The sequence below is a fragment of the Anopheles arabiensis genome, chromosome 3 (genome assembly GCF_016920715.1).
Source record: "Anopheles arabiensis isolate DONGOLA chromosome 3, AaraD3, whole genome shotgun sequence".
Classification (NCBI taxonomy): domain Eukaryota; kingdom Metazoa; phylum Arthropoda; class Insecta; order Diptera; family Culicidae; genus Anopheles; species Anopheles arabiensis.
This window is the reverse complement of record NC_053518.1, coordinates 49,151,816-49,159,976: the sequence shown is the minus strand read 5'-3', so window position 1 is coordinate 49,159,976 and position 8,161 is coordinate 49,151,816.

The window sequence follows — 8,161 nt, the reverse complement described above, 5'->3', positions numbered from 1 at the left end:
GCTTGATTCGTTTCTCAGCAATCGCTCTTTTCGTGTTAAACTAAACTCCTGTTTTTCCAAATCCTTTTCATCCAAATCGGGAGTGCCTCAAGGTAGCGTGTTGAGTCCTTTATTGTTCGTTTTATTTATTAATGATGTTAACTCAGTCATTCCACACGATTGTTTTCTTTGTTATGCAGATGACCTAAAGATTTTTAAATCTATATCGTCTGTTGGTGACTGCGTATCGCTCCAAAACATCCTCAACCGATTTGCATCATGGTGCTCATCGAACCAGCTAGTTCTATGCCCCGAAAAATGTCATGTCATGTCCTTCAGTCGTTCACGTTGTCCCGTTACGACTGCTTATAACTTTAAGGGTATAGCAATAAATCGTGTACTCTCGGTAAAAGATCTTGGTGTAACTTTCGATAGCAGGTTATCATTCCTCGATCACATTGACGTTACCGTTAATAAGGCTCGTAAAACAATCGGTATGATAAAACGTTTTTCAATCCGCATAACCGACCCTCTGTGTTTAAAAGCGTTATATTGTTCGTTAGTAAGACCGATTTTGGAATACTGTGTTGTTGTTTGGTGTCCCACCTCATTTACATCGATTGACCGCATAGAAAGAGTGCAGAGATCATTTACTCGGTATATTGTCAGCAAAATGCCCGGTTTCACGTCAGATACCCTACCGGACTATGAGCAAAGATGCCAGCTGTTGTGTCTGGACTCATTGGAGAAACGCCGTCACATTTCCCAAATAATGTTTGTTGCCTAGCTCATATCTAATGCTGTGGATTCACATATCATTCTTTCATCCCTGCATTTCTATGTTCCAATTCGTTCCTTACGCCCTCGTGCTCCTTTATTTGTTCCAAATCGACGCACTTCAGTTGGTTTAAATGACCCTTTATTACGTGCTGTGAGATTGTTTAATTCCTGCGCACACCTGTTTGACCATCACCTCTCCTTACCATCCTTCCGATCCATCCTCCGAGCAAATATTTAATAAGTTTAGTTAATAGGTATGTTGTTAAGAATTCAACTCAGACAGCAGTTATGTAAATAAATAAATAAATAAATAAATAAATGACTCATGACGTTGGAAGCAGAAAGTGTTAACAAAAATATAAACTAAGTCGTAGTAACTATTTAGCTTAATATTATACGGCAACTTAAAAAAACATATCTTTACACTCATCCGTGTCTGTTTTTCGTGCAGCAACTTGAGCGTCTGGCGAGGAGAAATAATTGGAAATGATTATAGTTTAAAATCATTTTTTCTCCCAATGCAATAAAAGCTTCATGGCGTTTCCACTAAAGTGATTATACTGTTCACACACTTGATCTCACGTTTGGCAATAAATGTCCGTGTCAGGAAAGTACTGTCGTATATTTTTGTGACACGACGAAGGATGACGACAAAAACGGACAATCGTTAGAGAAAGACTAATCGGCCACGGGTTATAGAGCAGATTTTCGACCCAATCCAACCGGTGATTGATTGTCGGACACCACAGGGGTGTTAGCGCCTTTCTGCGCCTGATCTCAAGATTGTAACGATTGCCTCACACCATACGGGACCGGTAGCAGCAATGTCCACGCGTTGAGCTTGGCTATGCCGCACAGAGCACTATCTTTGGAGAGTAATTTCGAGGGTGCTATTGCTTGATTATCTTTTGCATTGTCAAGAGCGACAGTAGACATACACAACAAAATTGTCTTGCATCATCGGACCGGCAAAGGTGCAAGCAGCGGTAGAGAAGTTTACCTTTCGGGTGGAAACGCTGGAGATTTAGGACGGTATTTGTCTTCACGCTTAGACACTTCACGGTTTGCTGGGATTTTGCGTCAGACGCCACCCAGGGTTGGGAACGGGTAACATAAATCTTCCTACTCAAACGGTTCCACCCGACCCAGTACGACTATGACACCAAGGATGAGGACGACTGGGGCCATTGACGGCGTCCAGGCAGGTCCTGAGCGCGGATGGATATGTGTTTGTATATTTCGTCGTGTCAGTACCTATTCGCATTATTTGAGCGACGCAGACATTGCCGTAATTCTCTTTAGCCTTTTACCTCAAACCGTTAGTTTGCTCGACGCTGCATCACCGTAGCTGCCCTGTATCGCAAGGGAAGCCTTTTTTCCCTCGTAGCCCTTTTGATTCCCTTCCGACCAACATAAACACATTAGTCTTGGAGTAAAAGTGATATATGTTCGTAATAAATTCTCATTCGTTAGCGTGTGTAAGTTATACTGCTTCTCTGTGTCTTTTTCTCAGCTCTGCCGCCACGCGCTGCCCCGGAACAGCCAAAGTACTGCCACACACACACACACACACACACACACACACACACACAAACGTTTTCTCCATTTTCGTAGTGGTGGCTTCACGAGTTGCTGGGCTATAACTTCACCTGGGATCTGGATCGTTGTTCCGTAAATCTTTCCGTCGTCGGTTTGTATGCGCTTCTTGTTCACACCACTTCAATTCATTGTACAATCAAAGGCGCAGCGCTAGAAGACATTTCTCTACATGGAGTTCTGCACGGCAAGCCCGGACAAGTTGGGTTTTGCCCCCAGTGCGCAAGACACCCACCGTTGTTGGTACAATGTTGGCCAGAGCTAGTAACGTGTCGCAAGGAATCTTACTTCGCATCTTCCACCATACTGCACTGTTCGTAAAACAGTATTTATACCACATTTCAGCCAAAACGCAAAGTGTTTCACATTTTAGTTCGTCCTTCGCAGCTAGACTCTGTTTCGGAACCTTGGAACATTCGTTTACCGTAAGGTGCGATGCGCTGTCTTGAGTTCCGTTCGTACAACTTACTTCCAATCTAAAATGCGTCCCCTATCTTAGCCGTCTACTTCATACGATAGTCGTTTGCCGAGCGGCAGGAAAGTAGGGGGAATAAAAAATGTATAAATATAAATTATATTTTATATATCTATTTTCTTGTTACTCAACGCTTCCGAAAACAAAATTTATGGGCTCGTGCGAGTTTCCTTGCCTGTTGTGACGACTTCTTTAACGGTGACAGGAATCTCACAATCCCATATACCCTTCGGTCATGAAGGGGAAAACAAAGACGGTCTCTTTGTTAACCGACAGAAACAAATTTGGTACCTTATTATGGACAGCCCTCTTCAGAGGTTAAGTATAGACAGTGGAAACATCTAAAAAAGCATGTTTATTGTCATAATTTATCTTGTAAATACTGGCAACTGGATGTTTGTGTACCTTATTCAAAATATGAGTTAAACCATCTTTAGTTTGCTTAGAATTATCCCGGTGGTCTTTTAAAAAGATGTGTTAGCTCATACAAGTTCAAACACGATCGATTCTCATTTCGACCATTCTCTCATAGCAAGGGTTGACCATCCGACTGCGTGGTACATTGTGGGATCGATGTGGGATGCGGTGACAGGCGACATGTGTGCGTAGGGTAAGTTTATTAGCACTAGCCTATATAGCACAGTTGCAAGACTAAGTATGTAACATAAAATATGCATATTTATTTAAAAACTACAGAATGAATTTAAATGGCACTAATCAGTTGTTTTCACTTTGCTGCCCACACAAAGACCGCAAAGCGGTTGTAGCGCCGGATAAAGAAAGAAAGAATGTCCACGCCGATAATGCCGAACTCTGTCTGAGGAATGCAAGTATTCAATACATCACAAAAGTACTCTCAGTTGGTGTTGCCATCAGAGTTGATAATATCTATCTTTTGTTAAATCACGGATAGTTTCATAATGTACCGGAAATGAAACTACGAATGTTGAAAGAACCTATTAGTTTTCGTAGGTATGTTACGTAGGCGATCATCATTCAAATCAATTTGATAGGTAAAATATCTGACAGGTATCTGTATGATCTCATCTTAGAAAAATGATGATAAATTTGCAAAAAAAAAGAAAAGAATTTCTCTTATCATTATCCAAAAATTGTATTGTGTTGTATTGTATTTATTTCAATTGTTTGCCACGAGGGCTTTGCAATAAAAACTTACATCTAAACCATATATAGCTAAGCCCTAATGCTTACATTGAGTTCAAATTTGAATTTAACTGTTTAAGTTTTTAAAATGGAGATCAACAATAATTCTCCAGGATGCTTGGCTACATCTCATTATTCATGCAGCCTTCCGATTTTCGAAAGATTTTGCTTCATTTTTCTGCATCTAACGAACTCGTTGAAGGGGTGGAGTGCACACCCCTACGCTTCGTGCCAAAGTGAGAGTTGCTGTCAAAACGTTACATTTCATTTCATTTGATTTATTGAATCCAATATCACCCATCAAAGCTAAATAGCGCGGACTTAAAACTAATTAATAACTAACAAATAAACAAAATCATTCTTCAAAACGTACCCTAACTAAACTAGTCCTGACCTAGCAAAACATAAAAGGATAAAAACAGAGGTAGAGCGTAGAGACTATCATAAACTTAGAGAAAAAGAGAGTAAAAGAAAACTAAGAAGAAGAATTAGTGAGAATTAGAAGAAAGAAGACGATTGCGGAAAGAGATAAGAGAGGAGTCGAAATCAAAGACATAGTAGAAGTTAAACAACCTGAAACGGGATATAAGGAGATCATAGAAAGTATAAAGAGTATGACGTGTTTCAATTGACAGAGGATCACGTAGACGAAAAGAACGAGAGAGAATATACAGCGAGATGGACGAAAGTAAACCAGGAGCATCTGTATCAGAAAGTAATAAGTCACCAATAAAACATGCCTGAAACACTTGGCGGCGAAAGCTTAAAGAGTAAAGATTGAAGAATCGCAATCGCGTTTCATAGAGAGGTAGTGAGGCAGCACCGAACAAACGACGAAAAGCAATACCGGCAAAGACACGCTGAATGCTTTCAATTCTCGAACAGCCATCGATAGTGGGAGGATTTCAAATGATGCAAGCATTTTCAAAAATAGGCCTTATCAGAACACAATAAAGGTTTCTTAGGAAGCATTGATCGCTAAAAGTATTGATAAAATGTAAAATAAACCCAAGGGTTCGTTTAGCTTTTAGTAGAACATCATCAAGCTGCAGTATAAGATGACTGTGAAGTATAACCCCAAGGTCACGGATGGACATAACACGAGAGAGTATAGTTAAATAAAATAGGAGAAAGAGAGTGAGAGAAATAAATAACAGAATACTTTGCAGGACACAGTAAGTAAATTTGATGAACACCGATGAACAAATGCATTGAGGTAATGCTGAAGTCTCAAACAATCAGTAGGAGAAGACACAGCTAAAAAGATTTTGATATCATCCGCATAAAGGAGATGACCATGATGAACGAAGAAAACAGAAGTGGACTTAGCACACAACCCAGAGGGACATCTGACGTACAAAAAAAAACTCTTCAGCTAAGTACGACCCGGTTTTAACCCTGGAAGATCGATTACTTAAGTATAAGGACAGCCAGCTAATAATGCCATCACCAAAACCCAGATTAGACCAATTAGTTAATAATAAAGAGTGAGGTAACCTATCAAATGCTGCATGAAAGTCAGTGTATATTGCATCAAGTTGGGTAGCGGCCTCAAAAGATATTGGAAACAATGGACATGAGATTAGCTGAAGTAGACCTACCAGGCATAAACCCATGCTGTTTAGGGCTAATAGTGGAACTACAAATATGAAATATGGTTGGAAAGATACATAGCTCAAAAGTTTTGTGCTGTGGCATAAGTTTGGGTTATCCCACGATAGTTAGAAACAATGCTACGGCATCCCTTTTTGTGTACTGGAGTCAACAGGATTTCTAAAGAGCAGGAAAGACCCCGAGAGAAAGTGAAAGGTTGAAAATTTTAGCAAGGTGTGGAGCAAGAACGTCCTTACTGTTTACTAAAACTGAGGCAGGAATACCATCTGGACCAGGAGTAAAAGAACATTTCAACCCAAATAATACTTGTACGACTATTTCATAGCTAACCGAAATATTAGAGAGATTACTTAAATTATCTGGCGTATTGAATAGCGTACCCTCAAGAGGGTCGGAGTCACTAACAGGTGGCTCAAACATTTGGGAAAAATGAGCAGAGAAGAGATCGCAAATCTCCACAGGAGTAGAGTTCTTCAAGTACCATTTCATTAGGTAACGCATTGCACCCTCTTCGTCACCTAAAAAATCGCCAGAAGGATGCTGGATCAGAACGGAAACGCAATTGCAGTCTACTCATATAGGCCTCAAAACGAGCCCTGTTATATAATCGCTGCGCAGAGGCAGCATACTCAAATAAACGAAAGTTGTATGCAGATCGGTTCAGACGATACCTGCTAAGATATTTCATTCTATCCTTTTCCAGGTTGCGAAGACTATGATTGGACTAGGGAGGTTTAGGTGGGGAGCGAAAAATAGGTGTACAAGAGGAGAGGTTAAACAAAGCATTAAACGAATGGACAGCCTCGTCGACCGATGTATATTGATAAAAAAAGACCAGTCTGAGTGAGATAGAATAGAATTAAGTTTACGATCGTCTGTGAGATGAAAATTATAACGAACACTTAATGAATTGGGAGCAGAAGGCAATACATTCCTACTAGCCCTAAATAAAAAAAAAACTGTAACGCAATTTCTAGAGCAGGATGATGAGCACCCTAGGGCAGGAGCAGTGACGATGCAAGATACACAGAGCAGCAAGTACAGTACAAGAAAGTACCAGATCCACATAATGATTTAAATGGTTATGCACCCCGTTAAGCTGATGGAGTTTATGCAAATTTATCATATCCAAAAAGCAGGAACTGGATGAATGCGAAGAGATATGTGTCACATAATGTTTTATAGGTAATGACGGATCTGATCTTACTGCGACGGCAGGCGACCACTCTAACGCAGGTTGAATGAAGTCGCCTAGAAGGATAAGATGATCATTCGGTTTCATTTACATGTATGCATCGCTGATGAAAGCAGAAAGGGATTCTAAATAGTTGGTCGTTGCTCAAATACGGTGGCACATAAACAATACCCACATAAAGACGAAACTTAGAAAAAGAAACACGGATACATACAGTTTCAAGCGAGGGGTGATTAATGTTAAGTGCCACAGAAGGATAACGACTGGAACATACAAGTAGCACACCACCACCACGCGAACGTTCATTGTTTAACCTGATTCATTCGCAGAAAGGCGCAGTTCATTATATTTTGTGCGAAGGCCTCGAACAATTTGGTAATAGATCACGAAAAGGCATCCGTTTGGCAAACGGGCTGATCTGTGGTGAGCGGTTCGTGTTGCTGAGATTGGATTGAAGGCCCACCCCCAGTGATAACTGAGGAGGTGTGGGAGGAAACTCCAGTTGGATAGCCTGTAGCATCTCGGTCATCTGGGATAGTGATTGAATATCACGCTGCGGGGATGGCGATCAATGTTCCAAAAAATGATGAGGATGAGCGGAAGTTTTTGGCACAGCTGAAGAGAAATTTGTGCTGTTTGTACAATGCTGTAATGTGATGATCGTATAACTGTACCTCGAGTACCGTCGCGGTAGGTCAGTGTTTCGCTGACATGTATCGATGTAGAATCATACTTTGTTCGAAGCGGACTTTTCAACACTTGATTGTCCAGGCGATCATAGAAACCCAAAAGGAGTTTCCCTTAACTGGAAACGTTGGAGTTTAGAGGCCTTAACTTGGGTAGGGTGACATAACTAAACTCTTTAAATGATAAGTCGATAGAGAGTCTGCCATGATCGGAGTTGGTTTTATTTATACTCAAATTAAGTTAAGGGTTTCGCACATTTGGTTCCGGGTTTTATGTTGGAAAGTTATTGTTTTCACTCAGCTAGTTACGTTTGTGTTTTGTTGACAAGAACGATGGTTCTTGTCACTAAGTTCCTGTTTTGAGTTTAATGCATATACTGTTCCTGCTTTGGGTTAAAATGCATAAACTGTTCCTGCTTATGTTGTACGTTTCGGTTGGTTCTGATAAGTGTGTCACAATTGTGTATTACAATATGTTCTGTATAGCAGATATGCTACAATGCGAAGTAAGCAGAGAAGGGTCAAATCGAGTCCTTTCATGTAAACTTTGCTTTGGTAGGCCACGATCAACAAACTCACGAACAGTTAGGGGAACTGGTCAAATAGTAGATTGAAGCGCGAGATCCTTAAGTGATTTAGGAATACTCACTTTAAATGAGATAGAGGACATTG